We start from the raw sequence: 20,376 nt of genomic DNA, 5'->3' as shown, positions 1-20,376 counted from the left end.
AAAGTATAATAATATTTTAATTATTATTTATTATATAATAAAGTTTACGAAGTTTTTATTTATTATTAAGGTACTTAATATAGTATAAATAATAAATATTTTATACTAAGAGGTTAAATATAAGTTTAGTATACTAAAAGGTATTATTATAAATAAAAATAAGCTTTTTATAAGCGTATTTTAAGAAAAGTTTATTAAAGAACGGGTAATACGTTACTAACTATTTATTACGTATTATCTATAAATAGATAGCTAAATAGAGCGGACTTATTAAATATTAAAAAAGTATTTAAAGATTTATACTAAGGGCTTATTAAATAAGTAAGTAGCGTAGCTAAAAGAGGCTAAGTTTATATATAATAATAGCTAATATTTTATTATAAAAGTATTTTTATATATAGTATTATACGGCTATTATTTTAAGTATATTAAATATATACTTAATTATAAAGCTATAGTTTAGGGGGTTTAAAAAAGGGTTTAGAAAATTAAAAAGATTAGGGCCTAGGCTATACGAGCGTAGGTATAAGCCTTTAAGAGCTAAGTAGCTTATTATAATATAAAATATATTTTAAAGGAGTTTAATTATAAAGAGGTCGTTAGCTTATTAATAAAAAATATATAATTTAAAAATAATAAACTAGTACTAAAATATATTAAAATAATAATAGCTAAAAGGGTAAAAAAATAGGCTTACTAAGTATATTTATTAAAATAATATTAAAAAATATATAATATTTTTTTAGTTTTTTAGCTTAAGCTATAAGGAAATTACTAAATAGTTAGTAATTAAATAGCGAATTTTTTAAAATTAGAGGATAAGTAAAATATTTAGGAAGTTAAAGAAATTATTATAATATAAAGTAAAGGAGGAAATTTATAATATTTTATTAAATAAGCTAAGTAGCTTACTAAGTATAATACGTAAGAGCTTATTAAGTATTTTGAAAGGGTAATAAAAGTAGTTAAAAAATTTAAATATTATAAAAAAAGAGTATATATAAAATAAGATAATAAATATTAAGTTTATAATAAAAAGTTATTAAAAATAAGTTAATTAATAATATTTTATAGAACCCTTTTTATTTAGCTTAGCGTAATTTTTAAAAAAAAGATATAGTATTATAACCCTTAGTAATATATTATTAAGAGATTAATAAGATCTAGTTATATAGGGGGAGTAACTTATATAATATTAATAATAGTAATAGTAGCTTTAGTATATATTTTTAAAACTTAATAATTAGTAATAATAGTCTATTTAATAAGTAAGAAGTAAGGAGGCTTTATGCGCATATTTAGTTAATTATTTAAAATAAGGCCGTTAATTTTATTAATATTATAATAAGTAAGAGGGAAGTAGTTAAAGTTATATAAAGTATTATATATATTAATAATAGTAGTTTATAGAGCGTTCGCTACTTAGTTATTATTAGAGGTTATAATAAGAAGTATAATAAGAATTATAATAAGAAGTATAATAAGAGCTATAATAAGAGGTATAATAGGAGCTATGATAAGAGGTATAATAGGAATAAGAGGCGAAGTAAGAGGTATAATATTATTATTATTAATAATAGGTTAGGAATAGGGGACGTTATTTAAGGTAATACTCTCGTAGTCCTAATTAAGCTAAAGGACCTTAGTAATATTAATATTTATAAAAAATATATTAATATCGAACTACTTATTATAACCTATAGTTTTAATCTTAATATAAGTAATAGTTTTATTAAGCTATTATAAAGCTTTTACTTAGAGTAAAAAGAGTATAATATTAGTTTTATTAAGATTTAAAATAATATAACTAAGGGCTAGGGTACCCTTATTTATATTAAAGAGAGCGTTATAGGTAAGGGTTAGTAAGTTATTAATATTAAAGTAATAGCGCTTATTATAATATTAAAAAAGAGAATTTTTTAAGTTATTACCGAGCTTTTTAAATTTAGTATCCTTATACTAGGGCTTATTAAATTTAAACCTAAAGTTATTTTATTTATTATTATTATTAAGAATATAATTAATAATAAAAGTACGCTTCTTAATAAGAGTCTAAGTCTTAGGACTATAAGAAATAAGGGTAGCGCTATATATAATAACGGTATAAGTAAGTACCTTATTTACTAAGAACTTAATAATACGTTTATAAAAAGTAAAAAAAATAGGAAACTCTTAAATATACGTAATAATAATACCCTTAAAAGTCTTTTTATAATACTAAATTAGAATATTAAAATTATTTTATAAAGCGGTTATACGGTTATTATTATAAAAGTAAGCTAGTTAAAAGTAACTAAGGTAAGAGATAATTTTAGTTTTATTATTAATATTAAGGATACTAGTTTAAAAAGAGAAATTTAAGTTAATAAAAAAAAATTTTACTAAACGATTACTAACGATTTATTATAATTAAAATTAATAAGTTTAAATATTTATAATTAGTAATAAGCTTTTAAAGAGTAGCTTATTTAAAATAGACTTTTTTTATTTTATTATTTATTAATAAGTTAATAATATAAGTAGCGACCTTTTTTTATATATTAGTAATATAGCTAAAAGTATAAAGAACGTAGCTATACTTATAGGAGTTAAGGCTACCCTACTCCTTAATATTATAAAACTTTATAAAAGTATTTTAAGTAAATTAGGTAGCGCTATATAGCTCCTTAAGAACTTAAAAAATATCGTTAGCTAATATTTTAATAATAAATTAGTAAAGACTTAACGACTTATAATAAAATACTTTTTTTTATTAATTTAATAAATAATATATTTAGTAACGTAAGCGCTAGTAATATAAACGAGCTTATTAATATTATAATATATACTAACTAAGTAATATATATAAAGAGTACTACTATAAAGACTACGGAAGCCCTTTTTAAAATTATATTTTATATTAAGTATATTTTAGATATATAAAATAGTAAATATTTTAATAAATACTTAGTAATAATATAGCGAGAGAGTTATAATTAAAAAACAATATAAAATTAGAATATTATAAAAAAAAAAGTATAGTTATATAAAAAAGAATTTATAAAACGGTTATTAAATAGAAGGGGAGAAAGAAAAGTAAATATATAATTAGTAATAAAAGAAAAAAGATTTATTATACTTAATAGCTTAGTAATAATAATAATTACGAAGTTAAGCAGGCTTTTATATATTATAATAGTTAAAATACTTTATTACGAATATATATTACTAACTTAGTAACTAATCGGCGTACTATTATTAAATAATAATAATAAGGTATTTATTAAATAAGGAAATAGGAGTAATACTTTATTTTTAAGTAAAAAAGGATATTATTAATACTTTATAGAATTTATTATAAATAATAACGTTAATAACTTTATTATTAGTATTAAAAAAAGATATTATATAATGATTTTAGGGATTAAAGTTACGTAAGGGGGGAGTAATTATAATAGATTTAGGATACGGTTAGTAATAGGATATTAATAACTTAGTAACTAGTATATAGTTTATATTATAAAAGAATTTTTTAAGAGGTAGAGCCCTTATAAAGGACTTTATAAGCTTTAGTTTTATAATATACTTATATTTATATTATAGCCTTACTAGTTAAGTACTTATAGCCTAATCTTTTATAATTATTACTTTATAAGCTACTTACTTAGCTAAGTTTATTACTTTTTAAATAATAATAGCTTATAATAGTATAGTATTAGAAATACCCTCGTTATTATTATTAAGAATAATACCGACCTTATTAATATACGCTTTTAACTTTAACTCGTATATATATATATATATTCGTTACTTCGTTTTTTTTATTAAAATTAAAAAACGCTACTTTCCTCGCCGTTTATTATTATCGCCCTATTACTATTACTATTAAATTATTTATTTTAAATATATATTATTAAAATACTAAGATACGTAGTTATTATCGACCCTTAGGGCTTCTTTAATAACTAGAAGTTCGATTTTATAAATATTATATTAAAGGACCTTAGATTATAATACAGCTATCTTAAGGAATACGGATTAAATATTATTAACTTAAAAATCGGAAAAATATATATTAATATAGCTATTATTTTAATAAGTACTTAGTTTATATAATATAGTAGCCTCGAAATACTTAACTAACTTTAAAGTACTATTAATATTCTAAAAACGTAATATAGGAATAAGTTAAAAAAAATTAAAAAGGATATTCTAAAGTTATTAAATAAGGCGGAAAATAGGGGGTAATTTTTAGCTATTTAAAGGGTAATTAATATATTACGGTAGGATTATTAATATTTACTTAGTAATAGCTACGGCTAGCTATTATTAATTATAAAGTTTATTATATAATAAAAATACTCGATATTAACCCTAATAGACTAGCTTGCTTATAAAGGCGAAGATGGCCCCTAATGAGGCGGACCGGACCCTAAAGGGTAAGACTTATATATAATATAAACTTAAGCTAGGCTTAAAAATAAACTTCCTATAGCTCTTTAATAATTAACTTAGTATTAGATTTTATAATTATTTTTAATTATCTTTATTAAAAACCCCTTTTAATAAAACTACGATTAATTACTAAAGCTTTACTTACTTTACGATTTATAAATATAGCTTTAAAAAAGCTATTTATAATTACGATATTATTCACTTAGTACTCGCAGCCTTAACTTTTATTAATATACTTATTATAACTAGCTAGTCATAATATATACGCTTAATATAATATAATAATTTTAATATAAAAGCCGCTATATAATTTAGGATAAGTAAGCTACCCTCTTTATTTAAACTCGTATTAGCTCTATATTTCTATTCTCAAAAAGATAAGAGAGGGGTACACTACTTATTAATAATAGGCTAAGTAATATACTTATATAGCGGCGCTAGCTAAAAAAGTTAATAATAAAAGTTAGTTATAAAAATTAGAGGCGGCCCTTAATTATAGAGGTTCTAAACTTTAATAGTAACGTAGAGGTTCTTTTTTTAAAAAAAAAAGGGCTAAAAGGGCTAATATTTAGCTATTTAGAGCTCGTAAAGATTTTTTTTATCCTTACTACTTTTAATATTACTTAAAGCTACTCTTTATTTAAACTAAATAAATCTACTAAATAAACCTATTAAACAAACTTATTAATATATAAACTACTACCTAGATAACTAATTAAATAACTAGTTAAGAGATTAGCTAGTTAAAATACTCCCTTATTAAGAACCTCTTAGTATATAGTTAGTAACTAGTATTATAGAGGTTTTAAACTTTAATAGCGACGTAGAGGTTTTTAAAAAAAAGGGCTAAATAGGCTAATATTTACTACTTAGAGCTTATAAAGATTTCTTTTATCCTTACTACTTTTAATATTACTTAAAGCTACTCTTTATTTAAACTAAATAAATCTACTAAATAAACCTATTAAACAAACTTATTAATATATAAACTACTACTTAAATAGCTAGTTAGATAATTAGTTAAGAAGTTAGCTAGTTAAAATATTACCTCGATAAGAACTTAGTTTTTTAATATATAGTTAGTAATTAGCCCTTTAGGGTCCGGTCCGCCTTATTAGGGGCTATCTTCGCCTTTATAAATAAGCTAATTTATTAAAATTAATATTAAGTATTTTTATTACGTAATAAACTTTATAACTAATAGTAGCTAGCTATACCCGTTATTAAATATTAATAATCCTACCGTAATATATTAATTACCCTCTAAATAGCTAAAAACTACCCCCTAGTTTTTACCTTATTTAATAACTCTAAAATATCCCTTTTAATCTTTCTTAACTTACTTTTATACTACGTTTTTAAAATATTAATAATATTCTAAAGTTAATTAGGTATTTTAAAATTATTATATTATATAAGCTAAGTACTTATTAAAGTAATAGCTATATTAATATATATTTTTTTAATTTTTAAATTAATAATATTTAATCTATATTCTTTAAAACGGCCGTATTATAGTTCGGGGTCCTCTAATATAATACTTATAAAATTAAACTTTTAGTTATTAAAGAAGCCCTAGGGGTTAATAATAACTACGTATCTTAGTATTTTAATAGTATATATTTAAAATAAATAATTTAATAGTAATAATAATAGTAATAGTAATAGGGTAATAGTAATAGGGCAATAGTAATAAAGTAATAGTAAAAGATAATAAGGGAAGCGTTTTTTGATTTTAATAAAAGAAACGAGGTAACGAATATATATATATATATATAAGTCGAAGTTAAAATTATATAGATATTAATAATAAGACTTATAGAAGTTAGTATTATTCTTAATAATAATAACGAGGGCATCTCTAATACTATACTATTATAAGCTACTATTACCTAAAGGGTAATAAACTTAGCTAAGTAAGTAGCTTATAAAATAATAATATTAAGTACTTAATATTATTATTAATAATCTATAGTTATAAACTTTATAAGAGGGAAAGTTAAAAAGTTTAAAAATTTAAAAAAAAATAGTCTATTAAGATAGTAGGAGTATTTATTAATACTATATATTAATATTATATAATTAATATTAAGAACTGCCTGAGTAACTAGTAAAGATAGAATAAAAAAAAAAATAGTTAGTAATTAGTAAGCTAAAGATACCTGTTAATAAGTCTACCCCTCTCGGGCTAAGTACCCTCGGCTAGCTTAACGCTATAATTATTATAACTAACGTAATTATACTTAAAAAATAATAAAGTACTTTCTAATAAGACGGAATTTAGTTAAATAATAGTATAAACACTATAAATAGCTAGGCTAATATAGATATTAAGATTTAATATATTAATACTAGCTTAGAAATTATATATTATAAAATTAAAAATCCCTTTAGGGTCCGGTCCGCCTTATTAAGGGCCATCTTCGCCTTTATAAATAAGCTAGTTTATTAAGGTTAATATTAAGTATCTTTATTATATACTTTAATAAAACTTTATAACTAACTATAGCTAGCTATAACTATTACTAATTATTAATACTAACTAAACTTAAGATATTAACGACCCGCTACTATAATATATCAATCGCCCTCTAAATAACTAAAAACTACCCCCTACTTTTTATTTTTTTTAAATAATATTAAATTTCTTTTTTAATCCTTCTTAATTTATTTTTATATAATAATTTTAAAGTATTAATAATACTCGGGAGTTAGTTAGGTATTTTAAGGCTATTATATTATATTAGTTAAGTATTAATAAAAATAATACTTATATCGATATACGTATTTTAGATCTTTAAATTAATAATATTTAATTTATATTCTTTAAAACGACCTTATTATAGTTCCGGGTCCTTTAGTATAATATTTATAAAATCGAACTTCTAGCCCTTAAAGTATTTTTATAAATTAATAAGTTAGCGTCTTAGTATTTCGATAGTATATATTTAAAATAGATAATTCGATAGTAATAATAATAGTAATAGTAATAATATAATAATAATAAATAAAAAGGGAAGCGTTTTTTTATTTTGATAAAAGAAACGAAGTAATAAATATATATATATATATATATATATATAAATTAAAATTAAAAGCGTAGTAGATATTAGTAAGGTCGGTATTATACTTAATAATAATAATAAGAGTATTTCTAATACTATATTATTATAAACTACTATTATTTAAAAAATAATAAACTTAGCTAAGTAAGTAGCTTATAAAGTAATAGCATTAGGTACTTAATATTGTTATAGTAGTGGGTACTAGGGCCCTGTGGGCCCTGTGGCTTAGCCTTAGGCTACGAGGCTAAGCTCCTAGTAGTTACGTAACGAGCTAGACCGCTAGGCCCAAAGGGCTAGCCTACTAGCTTTTACTTACTATTCTATTTTTTTCTTCTTTATATTAAGTTTTTAGTTAATTAGGTTAATATAATAGCGTTCTGACCTACTTTAAGATCCCTTTTATAATACTACTTAATATTACTTAATTAACTATTCTTTAGAAATAAAATAATAATATCTTAATTAATTAACTACTTATTATCCTAACTAGCTACCCTTACTAAAAAAGCGTATAAAAGAGCTAAGTAATAGCTAATTAAATTAATTACGTATAAGTAGTATAATTAATACTCCCTAAGTATATACCCCCTTTATTAGACGTAATAGTTAGAGGATATAGCTAGAGAGGCTAGGTCTCCTTTTATACTAACGGCTTTTAATAAAATTACTATTTTTATAAGTTTTAATAGAGCGTTATAAGCCCTAATAAAGGTACTAAGCTCTTAATTATCGACCCTAAGGTTATGTTATTTAACTAGTTAGTAAAGCGTTTCTTACCCTTTACTACTTAGGCCGATTACTTAGCGTATTTTAATAATATAGCTAATTAACTTACCTCGCTTATTTATATCTATAATAATATTCTTTTTAAAAAAAATACTAAGTAATATATTAACCTCGACCTTATTTAAGAATTATATTTTAAAAATAATAAAAAGACCTTACTTAAGTAAATTAAATAATAATTAAAAATGCGTATTACTTAGTATTAATTAAAATAAGTCCTAGCTTTTATTATTAACTAACTAAGTAATAATACTAAGTACTTATATATAATAACCTATAAAAACCTCGATTTTATATATATTATTATTATAAAGCTCCGTATTATAAAAAAAGCCCTTACCTAAGCCTATACTAATAATATAGTTATAGCTAAGAAACTAAAGTAATTAAAAAACGGCTCCTAAGCTAGCTCTATTTAAAATATTACTATTCTTAGTACGTTAAAATAATAACTAGTATACTTAGAAATATAAAGTAACTACGAGACTACTCTAGCCTCGTCCTATCTTACTACTTATAGCTCTTAAAAAATACTTAACGTACCTATTTTTATAAATAATAATATTAACTTTAAGTTCGATTACTAGTTTTAATATATTATAAAGTACTTAGAGAATACTAATTATAATATAAATAGGTACTACTTAGAGTATATTATTAATAAGATTAGAAATAGTATTATAGAGTTTATATACTTAATACTAACTTTTAACGAGATTATTATAGCTAAGTAACTATTTTATAAACTTAAGTCGGCTTATATTAGCCCGATTATTATAAATAACGCTAGTTATAAGCTAGACGTACTTATAATTATACTTAAAGACGTTTATTAAAAGCGCTCTATATTTACTAAGTTTGCGTATATTAATAAGCTTCTAAAGTCTTAATAAAAGCGCTATTTTTATAATAAACTATTTATATATTTTTATAACTAGGCTATATTAAAGTACTTAGATAATATAGCTATTTTTTAAAAATATACTAAGTACGTTACTTAACTAGCTAATATAATATAGCCCTTTTTTATAAAGGACCGCTTAGTTAAAGCTTTTAACTAGGCCCGCTAAACCTTAAATAAAAATAATAAAAGTAATAAAAATAATAAAAATACTAAAAATACTAAATAAGACCGAGGTCGTACCTCTACTTATAAAACGATCCCTAAAGCCCTATATTAAAAACTTAAGGATAGTAGTGCTTATTTTATTTATAATAATACTAAATATATCTTTAAGAATTATTTTAAAAAGCTAAAAACTATTATAATTATAGTCAATACTACTATAAGCCTTACTAAAATAGAGTCGGGTTTAGAAAACTAAAACCCCTAATAAAAATAAACTCCTAGCTAGGGGATACGTATAAAAAAGATAGAAAATTAATAATTAATTTAGTAAACCTATAAGATCTCGTAGGGGGCTAGCCCCTTAAAATAAAACTTATATTAATATTTAATAAATATAGAATTTACTTAAGAGCCTTATTTAATACGGGAGCTAATAAGTACGGATTTATAAATAACTACGTAACCCCTCTATTATAGTAGTTCTACGTAGCCCTATTTTATAAATTATAATACTTAATCCTTATTACTAGGTTTAATAAAGAGTAATTAAATAATATTAATATAATATAAACCGCTAACTTATATATTAATTAATAGGTCCTTTTAAAAATACCCCTCTTTTAACTTAATATAGGCTACTACGACCTAATCCTAGGGTAGAAGTAGTTTAAGTATTATAAAATAAACCCTAATATTTATTATTAATAGCTAATATAGCCTAAGGACTTATTATTATAAAAAACGCCCTTTATTATTATTAAGGATATCGAGGACCTATATACCCTAAAAGTTATCGATATATAATACTAAATTAACGCTAACTACTAATAAGACCTATTTAAAATAAATATAACTTACTATAACTAAAAGCTTTAGTAATAATAAGTAAAGGGTATACCGATTAAGGTATTACTACGCTCGCTAAAAATAATAGCTTACTAAATATAGTAATTAAATAAAGCTAAGAATATAAAAAAAATAGAGTACGCCCTTAATAGTATTGATATTGCCCTAATAAAGAGGGCTAGGTAATAAAAACTATACTTAATAATAATATAAATAAATATTACTTTTATTAGCGCTCCTATTTTTAAAAAAAACCTTAAGTAGAACGATATTAAAATAGGCTTTATATTACTTTATAAGCTTAATTATATTATAAAAAATAAGAAAGAGGAGGTAGACCCCTTATTTAATAACGATTAAGTTATTTATAACCTTATAATAACGAACTTACCGGAGTATTTATAGCCCTAGATTAACGTTTTTAATAAAATAGTTAGTAATATACTAGCGTTTTATAAGCTATATAATTATAAGATCGAGCTCTTAAATAGTAATAAGGAGAAGCTAACCTATTACTCTCTATATAAGTAATTAGTACCTAAGCTAGAGGCTATAAAAGCCTATTTACTAAAGTACTTATAAAAGGGATTTATTGAGCTAAGTAATACTTTTTTTATATTATCGATATTATTTATAAAAAAGTACGATAGTAGTCTACGCTTTTATATAGACTTCTATAAGCTTAATAAAATTATAAAAAAAAACTACTACTTATTATTACTTATTAATAAAACCCTCGTATAGTTAAATAAAGTAAAAGTATTTACTAAATTAGATATTAAATAGGCCTTTTACTATATTTACCTCGACCTAGCTTCTAAGGATTTAATAACGTTTAGAACCCGCTACGGGGTATATAAATATAAAGTAATACTTTTTAAGCTTTATAATAGGCTTATTATATATTAGTAATATGTAAATAAGATATTAATAAAATACTTAAATAACTTCTATATAATATATATAAATAATATCTTAATCTTTTTTAACGACCCCCTTTAGTACTAAAAGTACGTTATTAAAATACTAAATTACTTATAAAAAGTAGGCTTATAAGCGGATATTAAGAAATACGAATTTAGTATTATTTTTATAAAGTACCTAAGCTTCGTAGTTTTTATAAAAAGTATATAGCTTAATAAAAAGAAAGTTTTTATAATTAGAGACTAGAAGCTACTTATATTACTTAAAGGTATTTAGTCCTTTTTTAAGTTTTATAACTTTTATAAAAAATTTATAAAGGATTACGGCTACTTAACTAAGCTTTTTACAAAACTAACGGGTAAGGGAGTTCTTTTTAACTTTAGTACTAATTATAAAATAGCTTTTATAACTATAAAGTTAGCGCTAATATTAGTACTAATTCTCTATTATTTTAAGCTAGAGCTACTAATATAGCTAAAAACTAATATTTCTAACTTAGTATATACTAGAGTACTATTATAATAATAAAAGGATAACGGGTTATAATACTTAGTAACTTTTTATTTAAAAATAATAAGTAGTATAGAGCTTAATTACGCTATTTATAATAAAGAAATATTAATAATAGTATTATACTTAGAGGAATAGCGCGCGGAGCTTATAAATTATAAATATAAGTTTAATATTATTATAAATTATTAGCTATTACTATTTTTTATAACTAAGCGCCTATTTAATTTATAATAAGCCTACTAAGCTAGTACGCTAGCGGACTTTAACTTTTAGATTTATTACTATTTAAAAAAAAAAAACGTACTAATTAATACTTTATTATAAAAAATAGAGGATATCTATACTTAATAAGTACTAAAAGAGGTTAATAAGACCTAAGTCCTCTTATTACTAAGATTACTATCCCCTAATATTATAGTAGAGCTATAGGCGCTATTAAGTACTATAATTAATTAATTATAACTTATAATCGGCTCGCTCTTACTAAAAAACGAGCTCTAGGAGTACTTATTAATAAAAAAGATTTTAAAACTTAATAAAAACCTTATTATAACGTCCCTTATACTAATATAAGCGCTAATAACTAAAGGGTATGAGCGCTAGTTTATTTAAAATAATAAATTATTAATAATAAATAAGAAGCTCGTAATATTTAAAAAGGAGAACCTTTATATTATAATTATTTATAAAGTTTATAAATAAAAGCTCCTTACCTACTTAGGGTATAATAAGGTTATAAAAATAATTAAGTAATAATACTACTAGCCGGGCTTAATAATAAATACTTATTAATACGTATAAAACTATTATACTTATTATTAATTATAAAAGCTGCGTAATAAGCCCCCGGGGGAGCTAAGGCTATTTTTAATACCTAACTACTTATAATAATATATTTCTATTAACTTTATAACTATCCTTATTAATTAAAAAAGATTTAATAATATTTAAATAGTAATAAACTATTTAAATAAAAGGGTAATATTTATTCTTTATTATAAAATTATTATAATAAAAAATATAAACTAAATATTCTATAAACGGGTACTACCTATTTTCGGCTTATTAAAGATTATTATATTAAACCGAGGCCCCTAATTTATTTCTAATTTCTAAGGGGAGCTTTACAAAATTTATAAAGTTAAGTTATAGCTATTAACGGCCGACTACCCCTAAATAAATAACTAAATAAAAATACTAAATTAGTATATCCTATAGTAATTAAGATTACTAATTAACTAATACTAAGATAACTAGAGCGATATACTATTTATAGTCGATTTTACTTATACTACTTAGTTTAGTAAGACTATAGGGCTATTACTATACGAAGTAGAATTTAGTTATTAACTACGGCTCTTTTTTAATTAATTTAAATAAACCCGCTAATTCGGTTCTATAAAAAAAAAGCTAAACTATACTAACGTATAGTATATAGCTTAGGAAATATATAAGGCCTAAGAGACTACTAGGGGTAATATAAAAGTTACTTAAGTACGATATAAAAAATATACTAATTATTACTAGCGCCTAGATAACTTAAAACTAAAAAACCGGGTTTTTATTAATACCTTATATTAAAAGTTTATTAATATAAATAAGCTATAATAGTTATAAGCCGGGCTATAGTTTATTATTAGTACTAAATAAGAGGGTATATAGATTATAAAACTATTAGTAAGTAGCTAGGTATACTTAGTTTTTTATTTAAATAAGCTAAAAAAGGCTACTAATAACTTATTACCTAGGCAGAACTAAAACCTACTATTACTAATTATTAATAATAATAATAAATTAGAGTACGAGGTCTTAGAGGTTATTAAATTATGCTTATATAAAGGAAAACTATAATACTAAGCGGATTAAAAAAAGTATAATACGGACCCGACTTAGTACGATATAAAGAGCTTTAAGTATATATTAGTAGCGCTCTAAGCGTTCTATTACTAATACTTAATTACTAAAGGCCTGCTATAAAACCTAAATATATAAATAAAAGCTACTATAGCTAATAATTTACTATTACTAAGAGACGACGATAATATAATAATAATAATTATAACTATAAATTTATTAAAATAAGGGGTAATTTAGAGGTTTATTTTTTAATATTACGGATAATACCCTCTAGTATAAAGGGGGGGGTAATATTATAATAATAAGTACTAGGGCCCTATAAGCCCTATAGCTTAGCCTTAAACTACGAGGCTAAGCTCTTAGTAATTATATAATGAGCTAAACCGCTAGGCCTAAAGGGCTAGCCTACTAGCTTCTACTTATTATTCTATTTTTTCTCTTTTTACGTTAAGTCTTTAGTTAATTAGGTTAATATAATAGCGTTCTGACCTACCTCGAGATCCCTTTTATAATAATATTACTATTAATCCGTAATTATAAACTTTATAAAAAAGAAAGTTTAAAAAAATAAAAAATCTAAAAAAATAGTTTAACGAGATAGTATAAGTATTTATTAATATTATATATTAATATTATATAACTAATATCGAGAATCGCCCGAGTAGTTAGTAAAAATAGAAATAAAAAACAAATAAAATTAAAAATCTCTCTAATACGGATTATATTATAAACGTAAGGGAATATATAAAGGGCCCCTTAATATTTATTAAGAAGGAGTATATAATACGGGATTTAGCTATTTATATATAGCGGTTTGTTTTTAGCTTTATAAGTAAAAAAGATCGACCTTAACGGGATTACGTTTTTAAAAATAAATTATATAATATAATATACTTTTTAACTATATAATACGTATAATATACCCTAAGTACGCGCTTAATATAATATAGTAATTTTAATATAAAAACCGCTATATAATTTAGGATAAGTAAGCTAACTTACTATTTATTAATAATAAGCTAAGTAATATACTTATATACCGGCGCTAGTTAAAAAGGTTAATAATAGAGGTTAGCTATAAAAATTAAAAGCGGCCCTTAATTATAAAGGTTTTATAAAGGTTTTAAACTTTAATAATAACGTAGAGGTTTTTAAAAAAAAGGGCTAAAAGGGTTAATATCTAGCTACTTATACTAAAGCTCGTAAAGATTTTTTTTATTTTTTTTATTTTTAATATTACTTAAAGCTACTCTCTATTTAAACTAAATAAATTTAGTAAATAAACTTATTAAACGAACTTATTAATATATAAACTACTACTCTATTCCTAATATATAGTTAGTAACTAGCGGGCTAGGATTTTAAAAATGCCCCTTAATAGGTCCCCTCTTTTAGGGCTCGATAAATTCTTAGGCCCCCTCGACGCCCTAACTATTATAACTAACGTAAATATATTTAAAAAGTAATATAATACTTTTTAATACTATAAAATTTAGTTAAATAATAATATAAATATTATAAATAGCCGGGCTAATATAGATATTAAGATCTAATATATTAATACTAACTTAGAAATTATATTCTATAAAGCTAGAAATCTTTTTAATATAAGCTATATTATAAACGTAAAAGAATATATAAGGGGTCCCCTAACCCTTAATAAAAAAGAGTATATAATATAAGATCTAATTACTTATATAGGCTAATATTAAGAGGTTTTATATATATTAAAATAAGTATAGCTCGCTCTTTAAATAGCTAGAAGTAGTAAAAAGTTAAGAGCTATTTTAATTAGTAATTAAGTATAGAGCGTAATATATTTAGTTTTCTTTAATACGTAATATATAATACGGCCCCGGTAGATTACTCTATCGGGGGGATATAATATTAATATATAATATTAATAAATACTCCTACTATTTTAATAAACTATTTTTTTTAAAATTTTTTACTTTTTTAACTTTCCCTCTTATAAAGTTTATAACTACGGATTATTAATAATAATAATAAGCGCTACTACTTTATAAACTTAGCTAAGTTAGCTACCTTTTTAAGTATAGTAGCTTATAATAGCAGTATTAAAAATACCCTCGTCGCTATTATTAAATAATACCGACCTTACGATATTTACCTTAATACTTTTAACTTTAACTTATATATATATATATATATTTATTACCTCGTTTCCTTTATTAAAGTTAAAGACGCTTCCTTTATTATTTATTATTATTATACTATTATTATTATTATTACTATTTAACTATTTACTTATTCTTAAGTATATTTTATTAAAATACTAAGACGCTACTAATAACTCGTCGACCCTTAGGGCTTCTTTAATAACTAAAAGTTCGATCCTATAAGTATTATAATAAACGACCCTAAGCTATAAAAAAACTACCTTAATAAATACTATATCCGTAATATTAACTTATAAAAAATAGATAAATATATTATAATAAGTATTACCCTTATTGATACTTTTTTAATATAATAAAATAGTATAAATAAGCTTAGACTTAATAATATAATTAAGAGTTTAAAAAGAGTATAAGTAAGCATATTAAATAAAAATATTAATAAAGAGAGGTTATTATTAAATAAAATAAAAAGAGAAAGTAAAGAGTAGTATTCGGTTATTAAAAAGGTAATTAATATATTATAGCGGCGGGGTCGTTAATATCTTAAGGTTAGTTAATATCTTAATAATAGCTATAGTTAGCTATAGTTAGTTATAAAGTCTTATTAAAATACGTAATAAAAACTTAATATTTACCCTAATAAACTAGCTTATTTATAAAAGTAAAGATAGCCCCTAATAAGGCGGACCGGACCCTGAAGGGTAGTAAATACTTATATTATCTTAATAAACTATTTTTTAAAATTTTTTACCTTTTTAACTTTCCCTCTTATAAAGTTTATAACTACGGATTATTAATAATAATATTAAGTACTTAATACTACTACTTTATAAGCTTTATAGTCCGCTAGGTAATAATAGCTTATAATAATAATATCAGAGATACCCTCGTTATTATTATTAAATAATATCGACCTTATAATATCTACTTTAATACTTTTAACTTTAACTCGTATATATATATATATATATATTCGTTACCTCGTTTCTTTTATTAAAGTTAATAACGCTACTTCCCTTATTATTTATTATTATTACACTATTATTATTATTATTACTATTCAACTATTTACTTTAAATATACTTTATTAAAATACTAAGATATTATTAATAACTCGTCAACCCTTAGGGCTTTTTTAATAATTAAAAATTATTTAATTTTATGAGTATTATACTAAATAACCCCGAGCTATAAAAAGACTATTATAATAAATACTATATTAATAATATTAATTTATAAAAAAACGAATAGATATATTATTATAAGCGTTACCCTTATTAATACTTTTTTAATATAATAAAGTAATATAAATAAACTTAGACTTAATAATATAATTAAGAGCTTAAAAAGAGCGTAGTTAAGTATATTAAATAAGAATATTAAAGAGAGGTTATTATTAAATAAAATAAAAAAAAAAGTAAGAGGTAGTATTTAGTTATTAAAAAGGCGATTAATATATTATAGCGGCGGGGTTATTAATATCTTAAGTTTAGTTAGTATTAATAGCTACGGCCGGCTATAGTTAGTTATAAAGTTTTATTAAGTACGTAATAGAAACTCGATATTAACCCTAATAAACTAGCTTATTTATAAAGGCGAAGATGGCCCTTAATAAGGCGGACTGGACGCTAAAGGGGCAGTCTCTTTATAACTCGGGGTTATTTAGTATAATATTTATAGGATTAAATAACTTCTAGTTATTAAAAAAGCCCTAAGAGTTAACGAGTTAGCGTCTTAGTATTTTAATAAAGTATTTGTTTTTTTTTATTTCTACTTTTACTAGCTACTCAAGCAATTCTTAATATTAATTATATAATATTAATATATAGTATTAGCAGATATTTTTACTATTTTATTAGACTATTATTTTAGATATTCTTTTATTTTTTTAAACTTTCCTTTTTATAAAGTATATAATTACGGATTAACGGCGATATTAAATATAATATTATTATTTTATAAGCCGTTTACTTAGTTAAGTTTATAGCCCTCTAAGTAATAGTAGTTTATAATAATAGTATTAGAGATATTATTATTATAATTAAAAATAGCTAGTGCTAACCTTTATAAATACGTTTACTTTTTAATTTTACTTATTTATTTTTTTATTTCTACTTTTACTAGCTACTTAAGTAATTCTCGATATTAGCTATATAGTATTAATATATAATATTAGTAAATACTCCTACTATCTCGTTAAACTATTTTTTTTTAGATTTTCTACCTTTTTAAACTTTCTTTCTTATAAAGTTTATTTATTTTAATATTCTACCTTTACTAGCTGCTCGGGCAATTCTTAATATCGTTTATATAGTATTAATATATAGTATTAATAAATACTCCTACTATCTCAATAGACTATTTTTTTAAATTTTCTAACTTTTTAACTTTCCCTCTTATAAAGTTCATAACTACGGATTACTTATAAAGTTTATAATTACGGATTAATAGCGAAAATATACGCTTATATATAAGTATAAAAACCTCTTATTAGAATATTCTATTACTTATTAATTATAATATAATTAATAAGCGTATACGTAAGTAAATACGTAATCGTAGTACGTAATTCCGTCTCGAGAGAATTCTAGCTTATTTAGTTACCCTCTAGTACTTTCTATTACTTACGTAAGCTTATATAAGCAGTATTACTTATATAATTAATACTTATATAGTGGTTTTTTTTCCGGCTTTATAAGCGCAAAAGATTAACCTTAACGGGATTATGTTTTTAAGGGAAATTATATAATATAGTATACTTTTTAATTATATAATATATATAATATACTCTAAGTATATACTTAACGTAATATAATAATTTTAATATAAAAATTATTATATAATTTAGGATAAGTAAGCTATTTTATAGTAGTATTAGCTAGAAAGGTTAATAATAAAAGTTAGTTATAAAAGTCAAAAATAGCCCTTAACTATAGAAGTTCTAAATTTTAATAATAATATAAAGGTTTTTTAAAAAAAGGGCTAAAAAAGCTAATATTTAACTATTTATATTAAAACTTATAAAGATTTTTTTTATTTTTATTATTTTTAATATTACCTAAAGCTACTCTCTATTTAAACTAAATAAATTTACTAAATAAACTTATTAAATAAACTTATTAATATATAAACTACTATTTATTAAAAACCTACTTTGCTCTTAGTATATAGTTAGTAATTAATAAGCTAGGACTTTTTAAAAATGCCTCTTAATAGGTCCCCCCCTTTAGGGCTTAATAAATTAGGCCCCCTCGATACCTTAGCTATTATAACTAATATAAGTATACTTAAGGAGTAGTATAATACTTTTTAATAATATAAAATTTAGCTAAGTAATAATACGAACGCTATAAATAGCCGGGTTAATATAAATATTAAAATTTAATATATTAATATTAATTTAAAAATTATATTTTATAAAACTAAAAATCCTTTTAATACGAGCTATATTATAAATATAAAAAAATATATAAAGGGTCCCCTAATTATTAATAAAAAGGAGTATATAATATAAAATTTAGTTATTTATATAAGTTAGTATTAAGAGGTTTTATATATATTAAAATAAGTATAGCTCGCCCTCTAAATAGCTAAAAATAGTAAAAGGTCGGGAGTTTTAATTAGTAATTAAGTATAGAGCGTAATATACTTAGTTTTCCTTAATACGTAATATATAATACGGCCCCGGCGGATTACTCCGTTAGAGGGAATTAATACTTATAATAATCTATAAAAATCGTAGATTAATATAGTATATAGTTTGCTTACGTAATATTAATAATAAGGCGAATAATAAAGTAAATAAAGTTACTTTCGTAATAGATATTATTAATTTAAAGATCCGAAATACGTATATTAATATAAGTATTACCCTTATTAATACCTAATTAATATAATATAACTTTAATAAAATACTTAATTAATTATAGAGTATAATTAATACCTTAGTATTATAATAATAAAATAAGAAGTTTAAAGAGATTAAAAAGGATATTTTAAAATTATTAAATAAATTAAAAAATAAGAAGTAGGTTTTAGTTATTTAAAAAGTAATTAATATATTATAATAAGATCGTTAGTATTTATTTAGTAATAACTACGGCTAGCTATAGTTAGTTATAAAGTTTTATTAAAATACGTAATAAAAATATTTAATATTAACCCTAATAAACTAGCTTATTTATAAAGGCGAAAATAGCCCCTAATAAGGCGGACCGGACCCTAAAGGGTTTTAATAAAGTATATTTAAAGTAGATAATTAGATAATAATAATAATAATAATAATAGCGAGAGAAGCGTTTTTAATTTTAATAAAAGAAACGAGGTAACGAATATATATATATATATATATATATAGTAAATATTAATAATAATAAGGTTAGTATTATTCTTAATAACGGTAATAGGAGTATTTCTAATATTACTATTATAAATTATTATTTATTTTTTATTTCTACCTTTACTAGCTACTCGGGCAATTCTTAATATCGATTATATAGTAATAATATATAGTATTAATAAATACTCCCACTATCTCGATAGACTTTATAAACTATTATATTCAAAAAAAAAAATAGCTAACTTAGCTAAGTACGTAGGCTTATAAAATAATAACGTCGGGCGCTTAATATTATTATTAATAATCCGTAGTTATAAACTTTATAAAAAGAAAAGTTAAAAAAGTAAAAATTTTATAAAAAAAAATAGTTTATTAAAATAATAAGAGTATTTATTAATATTA

This window comes from Colletotrichum abscissum (genome assembly GCF_030869225.1).
Source record: "Colletotrichum abscissum strain IMI 504890 chromosome Unknown Scaffold_59.1, whole genome shotgun sequence".
Taxonomy (NCBI): Eukaryota; Fungi; Ascomycota; class Sordariomycetes; order Glomerellales; family Glomerellaceae; genus Colletotrichum; species Colletotrichum abscissum.
This window is presented reverse-complemented; position numbering follows the sequence as displayed.